Raw genomic sequence first — 26,121 nt, forward strand, 5'->3', positions numbered from 1 at the left:
CAGCATGTTTTGGTGTTCATGTATATAACTGAAAATTGATAAGGCAATTGCAAAATCTATATGAAAGATTAAGGGCCCAAAGTACTCCTTAAAAGGAACAATAAGGGAGGAGGATTTGCCTTAACAGATATCAAAACTTAAACATTAAGACCAGGTAGTATTAATGAAGAGATAGACAAGGAATAGGCAGATCTGATCAGTAGAAAAGAATAGAAAGGCTAGAAGGAAATCTACATATATATGGTTTAGAGCTGGCTGCGCAGATTGGTGGGGAATAGATTTCCAATAAATGGTGCTATGCTAACTGGTTAGGTATTCTGGGGAAAAAAAATAAATATCTACCTTATACCCTACCAAAAAGAAGGAAAGAAGGTGGAGATAGATTTGAGGTGGATTGAAGATCTGAATATAAAAGGCAAAATGATTAAACTTTTTGGAAACAACTAGGAGACTCTTTATTACTCTGAGAGAATGATTTCTTGAGATACATAAAGCACAATACATAAATTTTTAAAATTGTAAATTCAACTTCACTAAGTTTAGGAACTTCTGCACTCTTTAAGCAAAATGAAGTGAATATTTGTATGCAGTATATATTTTTTAACTCCTAAAAAATCAATTAATAAAAGCCAAACAACCCAATAAAGAAATAGCCAATAACTTGAAGAGAAACATCACTGTACTAACCTGAATAGCCAATAAACAAATGAAAAGATGCTCAAACTCTTTAGATACGGTTCGAATACAAATTGAAAGCACAATGAAAAACCATTTTACACTCACCAGATGGGCAAAAGTTTAAAAGTTTGACAATATCAAGTTAACAAGGATATGGAGTCTGAATTAGTGGTGCTGCTATAGAAAACACTGACATTATCGAATAAAATTGAAGATGAGCATAATCTATGACCTAACATTCCCTTCCTATTCACATGCCCTAGAGAAGTTTTTATACATAGATATAAGAATGTTCACAGGAGCACTGTGACTATAGAAAAGAAAAAAAAAAGAAGTAGCCCAAAAGTCCAACAACAGTAGAATGAACAAATCAATTGTGGTATTGACAAATTAACTGTAATATATATATATATATATATCAGTATATGTATGTATGAAAATTAATGAATTGCCAGCACATGCAATAACAAAATTGAATCTCAAGAGCATAGTGTTAAGTGAAAAGAACAAATTGAAGAAGAATACAAAAATATGATTCCATTCCCATAAAGCTCAAAAATATTTAAAACTAAGCAATATCTTATTAAGGGATATAAACATATGTGAGAAGATATAAATAAAAGCAATGAAATGCTAACCAGAAAATTCACGACAATGAGAACCTCTGATTGGGAAGAGGCTAGTAGGGATTTCAAAGTTGACAGTGAAGGTCCTTTGGGGAATCTGGGGTTCTGGGGTGTATACCCCTTCTATTCCGTGTGTGTGTGTGTGTGTGTGTGTGTGTATCTCAGCCCATCTTCCCCAAAGGAATTTCATATATATATATATACATATATATACACACACACATTATTATCTATTGAGTATTAATGAAAACTACCCCACTGAAATAGGGAGACGTTATGACAACCATCACTAGTGTGAGATAAAGCATTATTAATCCATCAGCTTCGGGGTGCCTGGGTGGCTCAGTTGTTAAGCATCTGCCTTCAGCTCAGATCATGATCCCAGGGTCCTGGGATCAAGCCCCGCGTCGGGCTCCCTGCTCCACGGGAAGCCTGCTTCTCCCTCTCCCACTCCCCCTGCTTGTGTTCCTTCTCTCGCTGCTATCTCTCTCTGTCAAATAAATAAAATCCTTAAAAAAAAAAAATCCATCAGCTTCATTCTTTATATTTAAGATGTTTTATGATTTTATTAGAATATATCTTTATGTGACTTTTTCAAAACTGATTTTGCCAAAACTCCGTGAATCATCTGGCTTCTGAGTTTTAGATCATTTAAAAAATTGGAAGGAGGTAGAGAATAGTAGCAGACTCATTCATAAGGAGTTATTGCAAATTGTGTTCTTGATAATATTCTTTCTTTATATCCTTTGCCTCAAACATTTTACACTTAAAAACATTTTATGGTTACATTTTACAGCTTCCCGATGAAGGTTAATGGTAGTTGTGGAGAGATTAGACCTAGAGAGAACATAACAATGAGTTTAGATGGGAGAAAGGAACTGTTTGCAATTCTTTGGTAATCTGTCAAGAATACTGGAAAGGAGCTAATAATGATAAATGGCATTAAACTATATTCTGTTCTAAGTCAGAACCCCATTCATGTGCCACAGTTTAAGGATTGTTCTGGTATTAGAGGTCACACAAAATTCTTCTACAGACTGTTCTCTTCTTTTATAGAATTTTTCATGATGAAATAATCTCCTTGCCCATTGATGTCTCAAGTAGTCATGGCATAATGGCCAAAACTGCTCTGAGCGTTCTAGTGGATAACATCAAGAGAGCCAGCTCAGTGTGCTGGGAGTACACGGACTTCGTGCTACCTCACACTCCTCCACTTACCATCTGTGTGTCCTTGGGAACCTGGCGCAATCTCTCCTTGCTATGGGAGAGATTATCATGGAGTTGTTCTGAGGGTTAAATGAGCCAATATACAAAGCACCCAACTCTTAGCAGATGCTTTAGAAAAGTTGTTGCCTTCCCCAGCCATTCTCTTTGCAGTGGAAATGCAGTCCTATATCCCAATGCTGTGAGCATGTTTAGAGTTGGCCAAAAGCTAGAATCTGAGATTATTAAAGAAGGATCATTAATACATCAGGGCCAATTAAATTCCTATTCTTATTGCCTCTGATTATTCTATTTCTTCAAAAATGCTTCATGAGCACTTAGAGCAGTTTTCTGTTGAATGAGATTTATACTACAAGCAACTTTACATTTATTTTGAAATTCCTTAAGAAACTAGAAATTAAGTCTCATTATGACTGAGATTATAAATAAACTAAAGATAAGACAAAACGACTGGAAACAATTGTGAAATCCCAGAGATTAAGAAACTTTGATTTTTACCTACACATTTAAAAAAATATTTAGAAGATGTTTGGATTTCTGTTTAATTTTGTGTTAAATACAGAGAATATTTTGACAATCTGGAAAACAAAGAACTACCTGCTTTTTTAAAAATTTTGTGTTGCTAAATATAGATAATATTTTGACAAACTGAAAAAGAACTATTTTAAGCCTGGTTTCAAGAGGCTTGATCATAATTAGCTGGTGTTTATTAGTGTCCCCTGAGTGCATGGGTTTGCATTTGCCTTTGAAGAATATTAAATAACAGGAAAATATTAATTCTTGCCCTCTAAGGGTTTACATTCTAGGATAGCTCATTCATTTGGGAGAAAATAATTTTTTCATTTTGAAAACAGCAGGCAGATGGTTTAATCCATTGGGTTTAGTTTCAAACAAACAAACAAAAACATTTTTTGAGGTGTAGAAAAACTAAGTGAAACAGATAAAAACATGTCAAGAGTTTTACATTTAATTTGGCTCTATGGAAACATTCAATATTAAGTGTTAAATATGCATAATATTAACACATTTATTCTAAGTCATCAATTTAATATTCTTCTCCAGTTTCCAAGAGATGCCATTGAATTCAACCAGTATTTTTCCATTACCTATAATGTGCCTGGGTGCAATGCAGAAATTCTATCATCATTGGGTCACTTACCAATGCTGTGCACCTACCACGTGCCACACACAATTCTAAGTCCTGGACACAAGAGGCTTTCTACCTATTACAACATCAGTGCTATCGAACTATTTTCTAAATCTCCTAACACCAGTAGAGATGCAAGGAACTTGAAAATGTGTTTTTTCTGACATTTTCATGTCACTGCAAATGGCAAATGAGGATGTAGACAAAAAGCAAGTCTTGTGCACTGTTGGTAGGAAGGCAAACTGGTGCAGCCACTGTGGAAAACAGTGTGGAGTTTCCTCAAAAAGTTAAAAATAAATCCAGCAATCACACTACTGGGTATTTACTCAAAGTATATAAAAACACAAATTCAAATGGATACATGCACCCTGATGTTTATAGCAGCATTATCTACAATAGCCAAGATAGAGAAGCAGCCCAAGTGTTCACTGATTGATGAGTGGATAAAGAAGATGTGGTGAGTGTGTGTGTGTGTGTGTGTGTGTGTGTGATGGAATATTACTCAGTCATAAAAAAGAATGAAATCAACACCTGTTGTTTCTTGTGTTTGATTTTAGTCATTCTGATAAGTGTGAGGTGACATCTCATTGTGGTTTTGATATGCATTTCCCTGATGATAAGTGATGATGAGCATCTTTTCATGTGTCTGTTGGCCATTCAGATGTCTTCTTTAGAGAAATGTTTGTTCACGTCTTCTGCCCATTTTTAAATTGGATTATTTGGTTTTTGGGTGTTGAGTTTTATAATGTCTTTATATATTTTCAATACTAACCCTGATATGTCATTTGCAAATATCTTCTCCCATTCCGGATGTTGCCTTTTAGTTTGATTGATTATTTCCTTTGCTGTACAGAAGCTTTTTATTTTGACATTTTCCCAATAGTTTATTTTTGCTTTTCTTTCCCATGCCTCTGGGAACCTATCTAGAAAAAAGTTGTTACAGCTGATGTCAGAGAAATTACTGCCTGCATTCTCATCTGGGCTTTTTATGGTTTCAGGTCTCACATTTAGGTCTTTAATCCATTTTGAATTTTTTGGTGTGTGTATGGTGTAAGAAAGTGGTCCAGTTTCATTCTTTTGCATGCTGCTGTCCAGTTTTCCCAACACCATCTGTTGAAGAGAGATTAGTCCTCCCTTTTATATGCTCCCATAGCCCTGGTGTTGCTCTTACATAGCATTTTTCACAATTATGATTCAATAATTAGAGTTGAACCTTCAACAACATGGAAGTTAAGGGCACTGATGCCCCCACACAAAGTCAAAAATCCATGTATACCTTTTGACTCCCAAAAACTTAAATACTAATAGCCTACTATTAGCCAGGAGCCTTATTGATAACATAGTTGATTAACACATATTTTGTATATTATATGTGTTATATATCATATTCTTACAATAAAGTAAGCTAGAGAAAAGAAATTATTAAGAAAATCATAAGGCAGAGAAAATATATTTACAGTACTATATTGTATTTATGGGAAAAAATCTACATTTAATTGGACCTGTGTGGTTCAAACCCGTGTTGTGCAAGGACCAACTGTATTTGTCTGTATTTGTTTAATGTCTGGTTCTTCTGTTAAATTGTAAGGACTAAAAAAAAAATTATTAAGAACTATGAAAACTAGAACCAGTTTTACTGTACAGGCTTGGTCCATGTTTTGCCTTTTTAAAACTATATCCCCATCACTGAACATGGTGCCTGGTATATAAGAATAAACACTTTATGTATGCATAAGTCAGTGAGTGAATGAATGAATGAACATGATCCTCGAGCTGAATTTATCATTTATCAGTATTCCAGAGTCATTCATTTATGGTCAAAGTAGACTTCTCATCAGCAAATATGAATTGAGGATACCTTTGTATCCTTTGTAATGCACTTTGTAATTCTACCACTTAGCATGTTGCCTGGTACATAATAAGGATTTTATAAATGTTGGATGATGGATGGATGATGGAAGATTGAATGGATGGATGAAAGGAACCAAATACAGTAATTAGGTTTGTCTATAGTTAAATTTACCTGTCGTTTTGTGTAAGCATTATAATCATCCACATCAAATCATCTAAGCAAATATGAACAGATTTGAAAAAGTGCAGGGAGATTAAAGGAAGAAAACAAAAGGGAAAGTAAAACCTCATGTTTCTCCTGAGCTCTTAAAGTCTTATTGTCTGTAATACATATTTGGCACTTATAACTGTTACTTACCTTTATATATGTGTATGGTTTATCCACACTTATATATATGCATGGTTAACCACATTATAAACTTCTTAAGCTCTAGTAACATACCTTATATTGCCCTGTATCTTCCCCCTCAACTTCTGCAGCAGCTGGCTCAGTGCCTAGCCTGTAAGAGGTACTCAGAATGTAGCATGACACAGTGTTGCTATATTCTGACCGACTTGTTTTTTCTCATGTACTGTAAATAAAGGCTAATTTTGTCTCCCTGAGCCTTACCCAGTCTCTATCCTGAAGTTCCAGTCTCTGATTGCCAGAATGATGCTATTTCATTATCTAGGTTGCACACACCAGACTTAAAGCTAGATAAAGAAAAGATAAAAGTTGCTGGCTCGGCGCTCAAGGTATAAAAGTCTAAATTAGACTGGCAGTTGTAACAATGGTTAAAATAACAATAAGTTAAAAATAGTCATTGTCACTAATGACAAATTTTCTGATAAAGAAATAAAGACATCAATCCCACTTACAGAGCATCAAAAACAATAAAATACTTAGGAATAAGTTTAACTTAAAAGGTGAAAGATCTCTACTCTGAAAACTACAAGACGTTGATTAAAAAAAAAAATCAAAGAAGACACAAATAAATGGAGAGGTATCCTGTGTTCATGGATGAGAAATATTAATACTGTTGAAATGTCAATACTGCCAAAAGCCATCTACAGATTTAATGCCATCCCATCAAGATTTCAATGACATTTTTTACAGAAGTTTAAAAAAAAACCTCTTAAAATGTATATGAAACCACAAAAGACCCTGAAAAGCCAAAGCAATTCTGAGAAAGAAGAACAAAGCAGGAGGCATCACACTTCCAGATTTCAAGCTATACTATAAAGCTATAGTTCTCAAAACAGCATTGTACTTACATAAAAACAAATAAACCAATGAAACCAAACTGAGAGCCTAGAAATAAAGCCAAGCGTATAGTCAACTAATATTTGACAAGGGAGCCAAAATATTCAATGGAGAAAAGACAGTTGTTTCAAAATATGTGGCGGAGATAACGGGATATTCACATGTAAAGAAACTGGACCCAAAGCTTACACCACTCACAAAAATTAACTTGAAATGGATTAAAGACTTACATATAAGACCAGAACCATGAAACACCTAAAAGAAAACATAGGAACAAATCTCTTTGACATGGGTCTTGGTAATGATTTTTGGATATGACACCTAAAGCACAAGCAACAACAACAACAACAACAAAAAAAAAATGGGACTACATCAAACTAAAAAGCTCTGAACAGTAAAAGAAACCATCAACAAAATGAAAAGATAACCTATAGAATAGAAAAAATATTTGCAAACTGTATATCTGATAAGATGCTAATATCCAAAATAAGTTAAAATTCATACTGGATCACGACATCAAAACTAATGATGTATTGTATGGTGACTAACATAACATAATAAAATAAAATTTAAAAAATAAATAAATAAAATAATGCATGAAAAACAATTTAAAAAATTCATACAACTCAATGGCAAAAAACAAAAACAAATAACCCAGTTAAAAAATGGGCAAAAGACTGGAATAGACATTTTTCCAGACAATACATGAAAGGCCAACAAGTGCATGAAAAGATGCTCAACATCTCTACTCATTAGAGATATAAAATAAAACCACAATGAGGTATCACCCCATGCCTGTTAAAATGGCCAAGATCAAAAAGAGAGGAAAAATTCTGCTAAGGATGTGGAGAAAAGGGAACACTTGTGCACTGTCGGTGGGATGTAAATTCGTGCAGCCACTATGGAAAACAGTATGGAGGATCCTCAAATAACTAAAAATAGAACTACCATATGATCCTGCAATTCTACTTCTGAGAATATATCCAAAGGAAATGAAAACACTAACTGGATAAGATACCTGCACCCCCACATTCATAGCAGGATTATTTACAATAGCCGAGACATGGAAACAACCTAAATGTCCATCAATGCACGAATGGATAAAGAAGTTGTAGTATATAACTAGTGGAACATTATTCAGCCATAAAAAGCAAGGAAATTCTACTATTTGCAACAACATGGATGGACCCTGAAGGCCTTATACTAGGTGAAATAAGACAGACAGAGGAAGACAAATATTATATGATCTCACTTATATGTGGAATCTTAAAAAAAAAAATCATGGAAAAAGACTTGTGGTTACCAGAGGTGGAGGGTAGAAAGGGAATTGGAGGAAGTATGGTCAAAAGGTACAAACTTCCACTTATAAGATAAGTAACTATTAGGGGTGTAATGTACAGCATGATGACTATAATTAACACTGCTGCATGATACACAGGAAAGTTATTAAAGAGTAAATCCTGAGTTTTCATCACAAGAAAATATTTTCTTTTTTTCTTTCTTTTCTTTTTATTGTATCTGTATGAGAAGATGGATGTTAGCTGAACCTACTGCGGCAATCGTTTCACGACATATGTAAATCAAACCATCATGCTGTATGCCTAAAATTTATCCAGTGATGTATGTCAATTTTTTATTAATAAAACTGGAAAAATGGTCATTGTGAGTTTTTTTAGGATAATTACAATGTGACTATTTATTTTGTGCTAATAATCTAGAAAAAGATTAAAATGCACTTTCTGAAAGAAAAGACATCTAAAGAGCTTTGTGTATTTCTGATAAGCTGCTAAAATCCAAAAGAATAAAAGATCATACTATCAAGTGTATAAATGATATTTTGCTAGTTGTTAAAATTCTTATAGAAAAGTAAATAAATAGGGCTCCTGGGTGGCTCAGTCAGTCAATCATCTGCCTTTGGCTCAGGTCATGATCCCAGGGTCCTGGGATCAAGTCCCGCATCGAGCTCCCTGCTCAGCTGGAGAAGAGTCTGCTTCTCCCTCTGCCCCTTCCCCACTGCTCATGCTCACTCTCTCAATTTTCAAATAAATAAATAAATAAATAATCTTTAAAAAAAAGAAAGGTAAAGAATTGAAGAACTAGATCCTGTCAGGACCAAGTACTTGTAAAAAGAAGGAGGAAGGGAGTGAGGAAAGGGAGAAAGGAGGAAAGGAGGGAAGGAGGAGGGAGAAAAGGAAGGACAGGCGGGCCTATGTCAATAAACCTGCACACGATTCTCAGAGTTTGCCAGTCCTTGTTCTGCTGACCTCTTAGCAATGACTGAGCAGCCCTGTCACCTGTATGTTCAGTCCCACTGGGTTTTTTAAGCCAACCCTGTACAAAGCTGGATTAGCCAGTGGACTAATCGCCCTGTACCTAGGCAGAGATGGTAACACCCCACTAGCAAAAATGACTGAGCATGCATCCCTATACATGTGCCTCTATTTACATGTAAATTACACACACGTTCTATTGTAGTACTATATTATATACATCATAAGACATACATAGAAGTGTAATGTTTTAAAGAATGAGGTGAAAATAAACATGACAGTGCTAGTGTTTCTCTTCTTTGCTCCCACGGATCATGTGTACAGCCCCCAGGGAATGTTCCCAGCTTGGAGACCTCTGGTGGAAGCTCCCCCTGGAAGCCCCAGGTGTGTTTTTCTCATCTGTGTGACTGTGCTTCTGCCTTTCTGATTTGCCCTTAGGCTCCCTCTTCCTCCCACTGTAAGCAGGCACCCTCATCTGAATCCCAGCCCACTCATCTGGACCCCTGAAACTCTGATTTATTTTGTTTCAAATCCCTCTCCGCTGGGAGCATGACTCTGCTCTTTAAGCCTCAGCCACTGGTTGGGAATGTGATCTGCAAACATACACCTACAACCACAAAGGTGCCACTCACCTGGCTCAATCACTGGCTCTACCTGGAAATTCTTGCTGTTCTATCAGATCCTTCAGGACACTTGGCGACTACAATGCTGCTCCTCGGGAAGGAAGGATGGGAGTTGTTCAAATAAAGCTACCATTCAGTGTATGTCTGGCGACAATAGATAACTTTTCTTTCTTTACTCCTGTGTCACATAAAACACAAGCAGGGATATGTCAATCTGACAGACTATAGCAGCACAAATCAGAGTGTTTATTATAATACATGTCTAATATATCTTTGGTGTCAGTTGTATTGACTTTCCTATTAATCATTAGCATACTAATTAAATAAAAATTCATTTATTACCACATTTTAGATTAGATTGGCTTTTTCCCCCTTTATGCCATCTGGTGTGTCTTCTTCCAGTACAGTCTCTTTCAAATATGCAATCTCAGGGTTATAAAACTCTCTGAAAATGTAATAACCAATACCACAGTAAAACAAATGCCTTCAAAGGACAAGAGAATTGCTTTGTTGAGCCTTCTGATATCAGTAACATGAGTCAGCTGTCAGTCTGTTATCAACAATTAGACCAGTCTGGAATGTTCAGCATCTCCAAAGCCACAGGATTCTCTAAAATGAGGAGTAAGGGGCTTAAATTTTGGCCTCAGCTCCTCTTCTCACTCTACAATCCTGTTAGTCTTGAAATTCTCATAGCTAAGTTAACCAATTATCAAAGGAGAAAATGTAAGAAGAAAACCTTGTTCCAAAAGTACTATGTGTAGGGCTCATGGATGTTTAAATTTGGTTATCTAACAGGAAATACTGCAATAAGAAAAGGCAAAAATAAAAATCCTCTTACATCTACATATAAAAGGAGCAACTGCAGAACAGTTCTAAAACCAAAAACAAAACATAAGTATCCTAAACAACTATCACTAAATTGTCACAAAGGAGCATTGAGAATGAAAAATGTAACACTGAGAATGAAAATATAATCCTATTTAACAATTGCTTTATATCTCACCTTAAACTTGATAAACTGGAAAAATCCAAGGTTAGATAAAAGCATAAGTAGAAAAAGTGAAAATAAAATAGAAATATTCACCAGCACTGCATCACTTCAATAGAGAATATCTCATTGTTAGAGAATAATAGTGGGGGAGAAAAACGCTTCCAGTTTGACAATTTTAGAATTTCTAGTTCACTCTCTTTCAAATTTGAAAATAATCACTTTTTATAGTTTCCAGTTTGTTCATGAAATATTTAAGACTGAGTTTTCTCTCCCTAAGCATAATAAACATGGTTTATGTTGGTCTGCCTCTGGTAATTCTACTCTGCAGATGTCCCATGGATCTGTTTCAGTGTTCTATTCTCAGTCATGTTTTCTTGTCTCTCTTTCTTATCTTTAACAGTGTAGTGGACATCATAGTGGGGGGGGGGGAACCTTAGAGTTATAATTTGAGGCTGAGAATGACCTTTATCCTCCTCTAAGAGAAGACTTTCATTTGCTTCTGCTAGGAGCTCAGGTTGCACCGGCAATCTAGGCTCCATTTGATCAGACTTCAAGGTTGGAAGTTTTGGGGCCCATGGATAACTGGAAGGCTGCCTGGAATCCATGTTAAGAGTTGCTTTATGTCTCACTGCTAGGGTGCAGACTTTTGGTGCTCCATCCACAATCGGTGTTCCCATGGACCCTTCACTCTTGGTATCACTGAACTCTAGTTTAGGTACCCCCTGTTCTCTGAGGCTTTCACAAACAGTGCTCATCCCTTCAGCCACCCGTTCTGGGTTGGCAAATGTTCCCTACCATGCAAAAGTGATCCCAAATGCCAGGCACGTGTTCTGTATTACTGTCTTCTCGCAGGTCTTGGCAAGGTAATTCTTTACTCTTTTGTCAGTTCTTAGGTGATTTTAGAAGATTTTTAAATATTTTGTCAAGCTTTTTCAGTTAATGTCAACAGGAGTGTTGGTCCAAATTACCTAGTCCATCCACCATTAAAGGGGTCAGAATTCCAATTACAGTTCAAGTTTAAACTCCAGTTGAAGATAGCATATATCATTTTCCTTTTGAAGTTTCCCACTGGACGACAAATATATGTCATTGTTTTCTTTACTTATATCTAATTCCAAAAGAAAGTATTCAATGAGTTTCATACAAATTATATGATGATTCCATTCAGATGTATATTAAATAATTCACCTCCATATAATAATAATAATCAGTCAACAAATATTTATTGAGCATGTACGATGTGCCAGTCTTATTTTAGGTGCATCAGTGAAAGAAACAAAGAACCTCCTCATCCTTACAGTGCTTATATTCTAATGATAAGAGACAGATTACAAAAGCTTAAATATATAAAGAGGTAAATTACATGGCATGTAATATATTAGTATATCATATTGGAGGTGGCACATATTATGGAAAAGAGTAAAGCTGAGTAGATCTGTAGAGTCAGGACAGGGAGAAGAGTTACAACTTTCTTCAAAGTAGCCAGACTAGGATTCATTGAAAAGATGAAATTTTAGCAATAACTTGAAGTGAGGAAGTCACCCATGTGTATATCTGGGGGCAGAGAGAACAGCCTAACCCTAGGCTAGGATTATGTCCATCCTGATCATGGAACGTCAGGAAAGCCATATGGCTAGAGTGGAGCGAGAGAAGGATGACGAGGAAAGGATGAGTTATGAGAGATCATGGAGGTGAGTGAGGTAGAGCTGGCCACAGGGCCTTGGGGCTATTGTGAGAACTTCAGCTTTCATGCTGAGTGCCATAGTGAGCACTGCACTGGGGAGAGAAGGGGTTTTACCATTCTGGCTGGGGTTCTGGGAATGGGTGGAAAGAACTGGAGACCAGATAGGAGCACACTGCAGGAACACAGAAAACAGATTATACTGTCTCAATATAACTCTGGATGTATTTTCAAGGTGACATCAATGACATTTTGACAAATTAGATGTGGAGTATGAGAAAAAAAAGAAGATACAAGTATATTTTCCAAGATTTTTGGCCTGAGCAACCAGAAAGACTGAAAAGGGGAAGGCAACAGCCTAGTGGAAAGTTAGAAATGCAGTTTGTGTTGCATTTGACGTGTCTACTTGACAATGGAGATAGACACCCATGTCGGATATTCCAGTCAGGAGATAAAGGTGAGAAATCTGAAACGGATATATAAACTTGAGACTCTTAAGTTAATAGTTTATATTTAAAGCCATGAGACTTAATGAGATTCCCACGGGAACAAAAATAGAGGAATAAAAGATGTCAAGGACTGAGCACTCAAACATTAAGAGGTCCCAATATCATTCATATGTATTGATTTTGGAGCGATAAAAGGAAAAGCTGAGTAGCGGGCAATAAGAGCACAATCTGAGGTCAACAGGAGAGAATATATGAAATCAGGAAAACACAGGAAATGTGGCCAATAATTATTTACCTTTCTAACCACTCCTTGCCAGATACTTTCCCTCTTTCCACACAGCTCTTTTATTTTCTTGGAGTTAGAAGTAGATGCCATTTTAGCTATTTAGGATGTGTACACCACACTTCAAACATTTTTTAGAACACATAGGAGATTTTCAGAATCAGCAGGTACAGAAGAGACAGAAAATAAGTTCTCCTTCTGTGGAAACCACAGTCATTGTAAAATCAGCCCTGTGCAAAACTGCCAAGCTGAACTTACCTCCAACATCACTCCAGTTCCCTTTCTCTATCCCTTCTTCCATCCAGTGACTCCGAATCTTCGATCACAGCCATACACAGCATCCTCAAACTGACCACTGCCTAGTACTTCTGAAGCCCCAGACCTCTAACACACCACTCCTCTTCGTCAAAACTTCTCTGTTTTCTGTCTGAGGACATCACAGCCTTTCACTCTGCCAGCAAACAAAGGTGCTATTATCTGATAGTAATTCGCTGGAGGATTTCTCTTTGAAACATTTGCACTTAAAAGCTGCTTTCAAAACAACCAAACTGACTAAAGTGAATGAAGTAGGGCATTTTTGGAAGAGTGAGAAAACTTCCCCGTAGCAATGAAAGGAGGGGCGAGCACACTCCCACCTCAAGAGGTCCTGCTGCAACCGTTCATGAAAAATGATCCTAATTGCCCAGGGCCCGGCAGAGCCTGGGCAGTCTGCCTACTTAGGATATGTGGGGGTCATTTTAACTTGGAATTTCTTGTGGGCAAAATAAGACGACTTGATAAGCACTGAGCTCACATGATGAAATAATGTATTTACAGATTACCAGTTAATGTAGACACTCATTTCCCCTAAATATGAGGTTGAACCATGTGAAATGGCCTTTCTGTAGGTCAAAAATAATCAAGTATTGGCCTTTCCATTTGGTTCAATCTCATACACACATGTACTTATTTAATACACAGACATAACTATTTTGTGGTTTTGTTAACAAAATCTACCCATTTCTTTTACTATTTGTGACTGCATAAAATTTTTTTGTTAACAAAATCTACCCATTTCTCTTACCATTTGTGAGTGAATTATCATTGGAGACATGTGTCTCCTTGTGAATGAACCCAGCCAAATGCTCTCTGTAAAATGCCTTCTTGCCATGAATATAGCAGGGGGTCTTAGAGTTCATTGCGTAAGGCAGAAAGTCTATCTCGGGCAGACTGTAGCCTGTTAGATTCTTGGTGACACTAAGAAGCCCTTCTTGAAATGCTGTTTGACCTTTTCAAGCCCATTTCACAGTTCTCATCTTAGCAGCAGTAAATTTAACCTATAGATTTAGGTCCCTTTTCTTAGTTCAAATTATAACATAAATCTTAAGCTCAATGATGTAATTTTGTTCCTTGACTAGAAGGATATTTGCTTTATGGTTCTGTAGCATGTTTTCCTGAACGGGGAAGGCACTGAGTCTGCATCTCAGCTCTACCCCTTAACAGCTATATGACCTCGGTTCAATCTTTTGTGACAAACCCCAGCCAGATGCTCATCATGCCTGTTTCCTCTTCTTCCTGGAACCACATAAATACCAGGTTCCCTTGACATTAGGTGTAGTTCTTGCCCAGGAAATATGAATGAAAGTGATGTGTGTCACCCCCAGATGCAGCAATTAAAAAGGAGCACTCCTCCTCCACACATTCACTAATCTCAGCTCCCAGCCAGGTACAGAGGATCCAGGGGTGGACCCTGGAACCCTTAGGATGGCACAGCTACTGGATGGAAAGAGCCTGCACTCAAAAGGCTGCATGGAGCAGAGCAGTCCTCTCCCGGACCCTCAATTTATTGAAGAGAAATAGACCTTGACTGTGTTATACAACAACACAATTTTAAGGTATTAGCTCACCCTGTCAGTTAAACCCCCTAATTTTTTATTTCCTCATCTGTAAAAATGAAAATAATAAAACCCACCTCATAGGGTTATTGTTAGGATTAAATGAGGTAACATATATACAGTGCTAAGCACACTGTTTGGCACAGAATAAGACTATTGAAATGGTGGTCACTTTATGTTACCATCATCATGATCTCCAAGTCACACATTAACTGAAAAATTTTCCATATCCCTTAAAACAGCACCCAGGGTTCCAAAAATAATTTTTTGGCAGTGCTCACTGGGCAGCATACTTCCAAGACCCAATATCTGACCCATGCAGTCTAACAGCAGAGCTTGTGGGATATTGATAATTTTTTTCTGGCTCTGAACAGTTTTCATTGGATAAGGTTAGACTTTTTAATGCCTATCATTTACTGAATAATTAAAGTCATTATTTCCAGTTGCTCTTGGGCATGCAAATGTAGAAAAGCCTCTTAGAGATACCATCTGATATAACTTATTTGCTATAAATCACATGTGTATCAAGAAACTCCTTACATACCATGCACGCTCCATAAGTGCTTGTTGACTGACCGAGGGTTGAGGTTTGTTTGTTTTTTTTTTCAGTCTCAAGTTTCCTAATCATTTCCTAAAATTTTTGCTTAACAGCTGCTTTTTTCAGTGAAACACCGTCACTTTGATTAGCATCAAAAGAACACATCCACTTTTCCAACTGCAGTTTCCTCAACATCATGAGACAGCACAGTTGAATTTACAACAGCATAGACTATAGCACTGGTAAGCAGGTTTTAGATAATGCATATATATAAATCAATTTCAAAAGCAAATTTGCATATTGACCATCCAATAAAACTCTCTAATTTATATAACTAGTTCTTCCAGAGGAAAGGTATCATTTAAAGCAGATTTTGAAAGAAAAAAACAGGGGCACCTGGGTGGCTCAGTCCTTAAGCGTCTGCCTTCGGCTCAGGTCATGATCCCAGGGTCCTGGGATCGAGTCCCACGTCGGGTTCCCTGCCCGGCAGGAGGCCTGTTTCTCTCTCTCCCACTCCCCCTGCTTGTGTTCCTGCTCTCGCTGTCTCTCTCTCTGTCAAATAAATAAATAAAATCTTTAAAACAAAAGAAAGAAAGAAACATAAAAAATCAAAGCTCCAAATAGAAACAAGCAGCCTTCTTACACAGTTTCCAAAAATTCTCAAAAATCTTCTCAAATAAATAATATTACTTTGCATTTGAAATGTCTTCTCTTTGGCTCTTTGGCCAACATATCTAAGTGCACACTAGAATCCCATACTTGAGTTGAAGTCACACAGAATGTCAAGAATTACAGGCTTACTTTCCAGTTAGCTAACTACTTAAATCTATAGCTTAATAAGCAATCATATTTTGTTTTGTTACACCTTTTTCCAAAAGTGAATTAAGGTGGTTCAAATGTACAAAAAATTATTTGTGGTGAAATTAAACAAAAATACAAAGGAAGGGGCGCCTAGGTGGCTCAGTCAGTTGAGCGTCTGCCTCCAGCTCAGGTCATGATCCCAGCAGGGAACCTGCTTCTCCCTCTCCCTGACCCCCCTCAATATCTCTCTCTCTCTTTCTCAAATAAATAAAATCTTTCTTAAAAATGCAGAGGAAATTAGGAAGCAAAGGGTAATAGGGAAGAAAAATAAAGGTAAAGCCACTAGGTAAGGCTGAAAAAAGTAGCAATACTGTGAGGGTTCTAACCACTTTCTGATTCGCCACACATTTTCCTCTGAGCTTCCTGGCAACCAGTGCAAAAAGAGAAACATGATCAGTCATACAATTCACAAAGTTTATGATTATAATATTGTGAACAATGCCCCAATCAATATACTTATACAAAATACAATAATTTCACAGGACTATTTATTTCAACTTCCATCAATATAAAAAAATGTTAAAGACTCAACAGGAGAAATGTCAAAATAAAAGGTCATATTATTTCCTAATGTGTCTGTGGAAACTCTTGGGCAATGCCAAGATTACGATGCTTTTATTTGTGGAGGTAGGTTGGAACTGGACTAATAAAAGCTTTCTGCATAATTGATTTTGTGAAGGTCATAATGGATTCAGGGTGGTAGATACACAAACCAATGTTTCCAAACAAAACATGATGGAAAATATATGAGAACCACTGATCCAAGAGGTGGGAATGACTAAAAAATTTCCTTTAAGAAAGCAGAACTTGATAGGAGTCTGGCAAAGGGACAGAAGGAAGGAAGAAGGGGACAGAAGGTACATGCTCTTATTGGCATGGGAGGGATGGCAGAAACATAATGGAAGGTCTCTAAGCACTCACATCAGTACTTGGTTTTTGATTCACTGGATCATAAGAGCGAAAGAGACTGACAAAGAATATAACATGAGAATATTGGTTGGTGAACCGTTCTAACTGAAACACACAAATAATTGAATGAGTAAAATCAGGAATAAAAGACTCATATGTGAGAAAGATTTCATTGTCCAGCTGAGTTTGGCTCTATCATTGGGACCTCACTTTCCCACTAGTTTGTGAACTCATCAAGAGGACAACTAGGGGCAGAGAGGAGAGAAAGGAGGAAGGAAGATTGCCTGAATCTTATGTCTTATTCATCTGTATTCTCAGTGTGCAATGCAAGCAGCAACGGCATGTAGCTGACATTCAGTTTTAGTTTGTTGTTAGAGAAAAGCACATCTAATTTCTTCATCTGAAATAATTTATGGTGACTTAGATTTTATAAATGAGTAGATAGTAAGGTAAGGAAAAGGAGGCACCAAATATCACCCCAAATATTAGTAACAGAAAACAGAATGAGAATAGTGTTTTGAACTAGGAAGCTTGGTACTGAGCCGCTATAACTACAAAGCTCTTTGCCATGTTTTTTTGAGTGGCAGCAATTCAACCAAGAATGAGCATTCTTGTGACAATAAATGGATATGTACTTCAGCAAAGAGAATAGAAAAGAATGATAGAGGAGTGCCTGGGTGGCTCATTCAGTTAAGCATCTGACTCTTGGCTTTGGCTGGGGTCATGATCTCATGGGTGGTAGGATCAAGCCCCATTGGTGGGGGGGGGGTTTCATACTCAGCAGGGAGTCTACTTGAAGATTCTCTCCCCCTGCCCCTCCCCACACTCCGGCACATGCTCTTTCTCCCTCTCAAATAAATAAATAAATCTTAATTTAAAAAAAGAAAAGAATGATAGATTAAAAATCATGATGTCATCTACATACAGATAATAATCAAATTTCGGAGCTTTCCAAAAAGAATAAAAATGGAGAATAACAATAAAACTTAGTTTAATGGAAGGAATACTTGATTGGGAGCCAAAAGACCTGAGACTGAATCTCAGCTCCAATGCAAATTCTCTGTCCAACTTCTGATAAGTCACTTTGCATCTGGGTCTGGATTTTTCTCAACTATAAAATGGGGGTGAAGTGGAAGAGCTCAGGGGGTTTCAAACTATCCTGAAGGAAAGGTGAGGTCAAATCTGCCAGGGCTCAAGCCCCCACCCTGAGCGTGCTGTTAGCAAAATAGATTCGCCCTAACCTTTTAGCTATACCTATTAAAAAGGCTCTCGTGCATGGATTCTTTAGAAAAAAGAGACCTACTGCTTTCAAAAAGCTACAAAACCATAGGCTACAAAATCTCTGGTATCCCTTGCATCTGTCACAAATCCCTCTTAAGTTAATAACATACTTGAGCAAAAAATGTAAGTTGGTCCTGTTGCTTCCATCTTGCAAGATGGAAACAAGCACAAAAAATCAAAGGAAATTCTCATTGACAAAAATTTCAAGACTAGCATCAAAGTCAGTTGACTATCAAGCCAGAGTTCATATTTCCATAAGTCTGAAAGCGTCTTATGTTAGGAAAGAATTCTTTCAGGTGATTTGGTTATGTCACAATAAGCATACAGGCACATGATGTGGTCTCAATTAATAAAGTCATTTTACATAGCATACATAAACATTTGCAGCAATATGTTTGGAGTCAGGAGTTTTTTCCTCTGAGTTTGGCCTCCACAGAACTGCCCCACCCTTTTCTCAGTTTGGGTTCCTGTTGCTATATGATTGTCCATCTTAAACTACAGTTTGATGAACTACAAACACACACACACACACACACACACACAAAATGCTATCTGACACAGAAAATTCACAGTCCACAGTTTTGTCAGGCTAAATTATGTAAAATGTAGCTGTTGTGCAAAATTAACATTTGATGAATATGTTTGTCTTTTATCTTTTTAGAATATCAGTTTAAGTGCATTTAGGACTACTGAGCCAAAATGAGCCATAAATTATATAAAGCATATAAGCAAACCCTGAAAAACAGTTTTGGTGTTTAAAGTAGATAACACTTGTGTTTGAATTTGTTTAAAAAGCTAGCATTACCAAGACAATTAGCTTTTATAGGGCACTTATAACAGTGCCTAACCAATAAATGTTTAGTGTTACTTTAAAAAACTAAGTTGGGGGGCACCTGGGTGGCTCAGTTGGTTAAGTGGCTGCCTTCGGCTTGGGTCATGATCCCAGGGTCCTTGGATCAAGCCCCACATCAGGCTCTCTGTTCAGCGGGGAGCCTGCTTCTCCCTCTCCCTCTGCCTGCTGCTTCCCCCGCTTGTGCTCTCTCTGTCAAATAAATAAATAAAATCTTTAAAAAAAAAACAGTTGGAAAAAAATTCTGTCTTATCTAAACCACCATTATTTGGGGTCTCTGCTACATAGAGACAAGCATCCTAATTAGAGTAACCTGCTTACACTAACATGAATATGTGCTAGGAGGAAATATAACTTATTTCTCATACATGGTAGAGATCTCACTTTTCAATGAAAACCAAAGAAAGAATTAGTAACAAGTTCTACCAGCATCAGCTTTAAATAAAAAATAAGCAATTTTTTCTTCCTTCTTTCCTTCCCTCTCTCCCTTTCCAAATAATTCAATCTAAAAGGCATTAGATTGGGGGATGCCTGGGTGGCTCAGTTGGTTAAGCATCCCACTCTTGATTTCAGCTCAGGTCATGATCTCAGGGTCATGAGGTTGAGGCCTGCATCAGGTTCCATGCTGAGTGTGGAGCCTGCTTAAGATTCTCTCCCTCTCCCTCTCCCTCTGCCCCTCCCCACTGCTCATGCATGCACTCTCTCTCTCCCTCAAAAAAATAAAGTAAAACAAAATAAAATAAAATAACTTAAAAGACGTTAGATTGAAAAGAGTAAAGTAGAAATCTGGGGGATAGGAAGGAGAGGGTGATTGGCAAGATTTGTACATACAGGGGAGACTGGTCAAATATGTAAACATATAGAGGATGATGTGAGCCAGAAGGAAAACTATAATGAGTGCTATATTGATGAATTTGAATTTTAAGTGTTGATGTGAACTCAAGATTTTAAATATAGATAAATACTTATAGAAACAAGTCTAGTAGCTGTGTGTATGTACATATATACACATACTCCCTAGCTCTGTGAACTGACAGGGTTTAAAAGCCTGACACCTCAATAGTAATGAGCATCCCTAGCACCCAGATCCTGATCACTACATATTTTTCTCCACTAAAAAGAACCCAGGGTTCCTTGCAGAAATGACTGATTCCAGGGCTGAGGCAGGGAAAATACAAGATGAGCCTGCAGCATCTTGTCTCAGATGGTAAAGAAGTGCTTACAGAGTGATGGGCATACATCAAAAGGACATAGAAGCCAGCTTAAAGAGGTTCCCACTGGCCAATTTGGGATCATGTGAGTGTCAAAATAAATAATGATAGCAATAGATTATAAGCAATAATGATAGCAATAGATTATAAGCAATAGATTATAAGATTAAATAAGAAAAGAATCCATGAGTCTATACTGACATGCATAATACATACATACATACATACATAGATGAGATAGCTTTTCATTACAATGGAATGCCATCTGATGAATGTGGGAGGAATTAAAGAATCAGAAAATCATCATTTGGTAATCATGAGAGTAATTATTAATTCACCCAAGGAATCCAAGAATGTTAAAACTAGTGGGTGAAAGTTCGATGAGGAATGGAATATTTACATAGTCTCAAAGTACCTCCCCACAAAATACTTATTGATTACGAAGGGGATACAGAGTAACTCTATGATGGATCTGGCAGTATTTTAATCAAGGGATCAAGGTCATTACTGGCAATGAGACAAATTAAATTGTGTACCATCTGACAGAATACAGTAAGAACACAGCATCAATTCTGTGATATTCCTTCTAAAAAAAGTAGAGTTTGAATCTAATCATGAGCAATTACCAAACAAACACAAACTAATGGGCATCCCACAAAATAAGTAGCCTAAAATCTTTACAAGTGTCAAGATCACAAAACTCAAGTAAATAATGAAGAACTGTTCCAGATTAAAGGAATCTATAAAAACATGACCACCAAGTACAACATTCGGTCCCGGGATTGAATCCCTTCACTATAAAGGATGGCAGACTTGAATGGGTCTGTGAGTTCCATGGCTATCGTGTACCATTCATGCCAATGGAAGTCAGGTAATAACACATGGCATCCAGGATTATGGAGCATCGTGTCAGCAACTTGCCCTCAAATGGTTTGCAACTTTTCTATAAGTGTGAAATTACTGCAGTTTTTTATTATAATCAATTATTTATTATGAGAACAGTAAACATGTGTCTATTTTTAAATTCTACTCATAAAGCTGTTGTGACAATCAAATGAGTTAATACCTACAAAGCATTTATTGCACAATGCCTGGTACAGGGTAAGACCTTAAAAATACAGCTATATATAGTACAGTATATCACAATATTAAATCACAAACACACACATTCCTCATCCCACTGGCAAGACAGTATGATCAGCAGAATCAAATGAAAGGACTCAATATGATGGTTGGAATTGCTCCTGCCATGAAGCAAATGTTAGGACCAGATGACCTTGAGGCACCATTTGTACTTAATTATGTCTGGTCCCATAGTGCTAATTACCATATTTCCTCAGCCCTTTCATAAGCATCCTCCTGATTAAAAATCATTTATTAGGCACAGTACAATGTATACCATGTAACCAAAGCATTATAAAGGCTTGATTAAAAATTGCATTTTTCCAGGCTCCTTTTGTACCCCTACCCACTCTGACTTTGTAAATGAGGAACTTGATTTGAAGGGTCTCCTCCAACTCCAAGGACATCAAGCAGGTTGATGGCAGAGACAAAAACAAGTATCTAGAGAGTCACTGACCTTGCTTCCCCTGCTGGTTCCAAATGACCAGCTAAACTTACCGAATTTAAGGATAAGGCTCCAACTCAGCCAAGTTTTAATAATAGAAACCCTAGTTCAATTTGTCCCTTCTCAACTTCAACTTTGCACCCAGCTCCATACCCAAAAATACTGTCCCCTAGGGCTTAATGCAGCATTCCAAAATAATTTTGTAAGATGTACTCTGTGCAGAAAGCCAAGTTCCTTTATTTTGAAAACTGTCATTGTACAAAAAACCAGGGCGGGGGGGGGCGCATAGGAAAAGAAAGAAAAATGCAAACCACTCAGACCTGGTATCTAATTCTGCTCACACTGCCTCATTCCTGGCGCACACAGTTCACTTTGACATCAAGGGGCGCTCTGCCAGGAAAGAGCCACATGGACTGCCGAAGGGAATCAGAACCTGACCCTCTCATCTCCCACTCCTCCCCCTTCTCCAGGGCCCCACTGCCAGCTTAAAAACAGTTAATTGCCTTTTCATACAAAGAGTTTGACAGCCACTCTCCCACAAACCACACTAAAATCTTACCCCCTGTATGGTTTGTGGGGGGGAAAAAAAAAAAAACTGTTTCCATTTTTAGGAGAGCATAAGACCTGGCCCATTTTATTTAGAAATTAATAATAATTCTGAGTGCTCTCTTTTCTCTGATCTGGAAGAGCAGTGAAGCAGCTCTGAAATGAAGAATTTACTACTGTGCGTGCCAGGACAAAAACAGATGGACCAAAAAAGTTTAGATGGATGAATCTGAAAAATTGGATGACCTTTATTATACCCCAAAAGTTATAAAAAAATTAGAAGAGCAAAACTTCCATTTGCCAGCAAGATTCTCTCCAATTTACAAATTCCATATTGTGGCTTCAGACACAGGAGTAAAAGCTCATACCATTCTCTGGACAGCCAGACCTCATCTCCTAGCCATCAGTCTACCTCAGTCTCCTTACGTGAAAAGTCTAGAAACCTGTTCCTACCTCCTCACTTCAGAAAGAAGAAGGAAGATTGGGGAACTCAACTCATGTTCACATGTCATCCTGAGATTGCTGAGACTGGGCTAGGGCAAAGGGTGGGTGCATTTCATTAGAATATAATCCAAATGAAACCAAGAACTGGTTCATTTCTTCAGGCTGTTGTCTATTCCATGAAGTTGCTCACCTCGCAGATTTACCCATGATCAGAACTGATATAATAAACTGCAAATTTATAGAATGTAATTGGATCAAAGCAAATCCAGCTCCAATAGAAAATCCATTTAAAGTATCTGCTATATCAAACATGGGTCAGTAACACATAACCATGTATATGTTTTGGGCATAGATATGTCATGGCAAATGTTTACATTACAGATATTCTGAATAATTCCTACACAAGGTATAAAATGTACTGTTGTGAATTTATAATATTATTAAAAATTAAGAATGGTGAGGTAGAGACATCCAAGATTCACTCAAACCCAGCTCCGCTCTGCTTTTGGAATATGGGAGAATTACACTTCCCTACCACCACTGTACTTACATGGGGCAATGCAAATAGTTCTAGCCAATGAACTATGGGAATTTGTCATTTCTGAGCTTGAGCGTTTAATTGCTAGAGTGACACTTTCATCTCTACACTTTCTCAGCCATAGTAAATTTTGAAGCATCATGCTGATCGGTGGAATCATAAGTGGAATGAAAGTAAGAGCAGAGCCCCTGCAACCCATGAGTAAGCTTTCTTTCTTTTTTTTTTTTTTCTGATTTAATCTACTAAGGTTTGGGGGATCTTTGTCACCCCTACCAATGCCTATGTTATACACTTGGCCTATAATCCATGGTCTCTAAATATCTAACTTAAGTCTTATTTCTCTGCACTTAGCAGAAATGGTGCAGGGAATGTCAAGTCCCCAAAAGAAGTAAGAGATGTCTATCAAGCCTTATATGAGAACCTCATGACTATATTATGGTTAGGGAGCAGGGTCATCCATGTGTACTCATACAGGAAGCCCCATGGGGCAATGCAGAGTTAAGAGTTAGCTACAAAGCCAGATATCAAAAAGAGGAAGCAATTTAAAGTCCAGGGAATTGAGTCTTAAGCCAAGTACTACTGGTAGAGTGTCTGGCTGGCTTAGTCGAAAGAGCATGTGACTCTTGATCTCAGAGTTGTGAGTTCAAGCCCCATGTGGAGAATAGAGATTACTTAAATAAAACTCAAAAAGGAAAAAAATATTTTGTGGTTAAAACACCCTGAAAAGTAAGATAGAGATTATTAAACCAAGTACTACCAATGTGGCTAGGCACTAGGTTATTCTTCAGAATTCTACCAGCATTTCCTGCTGTTTCACACGGCTTATACTGGCACCAAAGTACACACAGGGACTCTCTCTCTCACTCTGCCTTATCCTAAAAGCACCACATGAACTGTGACCAAAAAGAAAACAAACAAAAAAGCTCTCAAATCTTTTTAATCAAAAATTCTTGGAATTCAACTAATCCTACAGAGGTATTTTTTATTTATTTAATTTTATTTATGTTTTCCAAAATAGCATCTAGACAAGAATCCTTAATAATCTCTTCAGACTTTATATTCCTTCTGAAATAATTTACCCAAATACCAATCACCAGCCTCACACCATTTAATTCATCCTCTCTCCTACTTTAAACAGATACCTTGCACATAAGCAATAGAATCATAGAATCACGACTTTTTTAATCTTAAAGGAGACTTAGAGACTAACATTTGTCCCCCCCCAAAAAAGTTGGACAAAGAAACAGTCAAATTTTTTTTAAATGCTGAGGTTTTTTGTTTCTTTTTTTTAATTTTATTTACTTGAGAGAGAGAGTGAGAGAGAGAGAGCACAAGAGGGGGTAGGGTCAGAGGGAGAAGCAGACTCCCCGCTGAGCAGGGAGCCCAATGCGGGACTCGATCCCGGCACACCAGGATCATGACCTGAGCTGAAGGCAGTCGCTTAACCAACTGAGCTACCCAGGCACCCAACAGCTAAATTTTTTAAAATAGTTTCTGAATCTATAGTTTAGTCTGTTCTTACCTACCAGAATCTTCTATACCCTAAATAAAATAATGAAGCATCAGAGAGGCTACTGTATATTAATATAAACATATGAGAAAAATATCCTACTAACAATTAAATCAGAACACAAGCTGCTGGTATCCCTTAGGTTTTATTATTATTATTATTATTATTATTAAGATGTCATCATTTGCTCACATTCTTGAGCTTATTAGGAAACTTGGACTGTAATTTTGGATCCTGAGTCAAAAGAACTAATTAAATGATAAATGTCACTTTTTCTACCTACTTAAACAACTAGAATTTTGAATAACACATTCTTCTATTGTGCCAAACCAAGAGAGAAAATACTACTCTTTGAGTCTTTAGAGGACCAAAAGGGATACATAAAAGTGATTAATTTATAAATAAATGGGACTTTTTATACTTAGTAGAATTCTACATTTTTGCTTTTTTTAGGCAAAGGCATTCATGATCCTCTAAGCACATCACAAACATGAACTATTCACTATTTTGACAAAATCCTAAATGGCTTTAAAATTATCATTATCCCAATTACAAATGAGGTTCATAGAGGCAAATTTATGGGTACCAAGTTTGTCTACTATTGTAAGACAATAAATAGTAAAATCTGGTCTGGACTCCAAATCATTTTTTTTTCATTTTATAGTTGTATTACAGCTATGGAGTCCAACATTCTAGAGTTCCCTCCCGCCTTTCCCCTACTTCCTACGAAAGGAAGGAAGGAAAGAAGAAAACATACCAACAGATTCAGCCATCAAGAGAAACCTGATGTTTAACAAATCAAAATGTAAATAAATATTTTTCTGGTTCATATCTTTATATCATTCATGTGTCCTTATACTATCCTCAAATTCTCAGTCCCCCTTTAAAGAACAGATAATATCCCAGGCATTAACAAAGTACATCAA

General features: G+C 37.1%; 1 long non-coding RNA gene across 4 annotated transcripts in view; it reads right to left on the minus strand.

Annotated features, from left to right (window-relative positions):
• The window catches only part of LOC115943563 (uncharacterized), a 79,200-nt gene that overhangs the window by 13,485 nt on the left and 39,594 nt on the right, over positions 1–26,121 (minus strand). For 2 of the 4 annotated variants that reach the window (XR_004078149.2, XR_014144206.1), the window contains exons 1-2: positions 13,325–13,980; positions 9,672–9,840 (exon numbers count right to left, since the gene is read on the minus strand). This is a non-coding gene — a long non-coding RNA (uncharacterized LOC115943563). Of the gene's footprint in view, positions 1–9,671; positions 9,841–11,621; positions 11,698–13,324; positions 13,981–26,121 lie in introns of those variants that run through there. The other 2 variants (XR_014144207.1, XR_014144208.1) reach the window with 2 other exon arrangements.

The sequence above is a fragment of the Leptonychotes weddellii genome, chromosome 4 (assembly GCF_054177405.1).
Source record: "Leptonychotes weddellii isolate Sample4059 chromosome 4, ASM5417740v2, whole genome shotgun sequence".
NCBI lineage: Eukaryota > Metazoa > Chordata > Mammalia > Carnivora > Phocidae > Leptonychotes > Leptonychotes weddellii.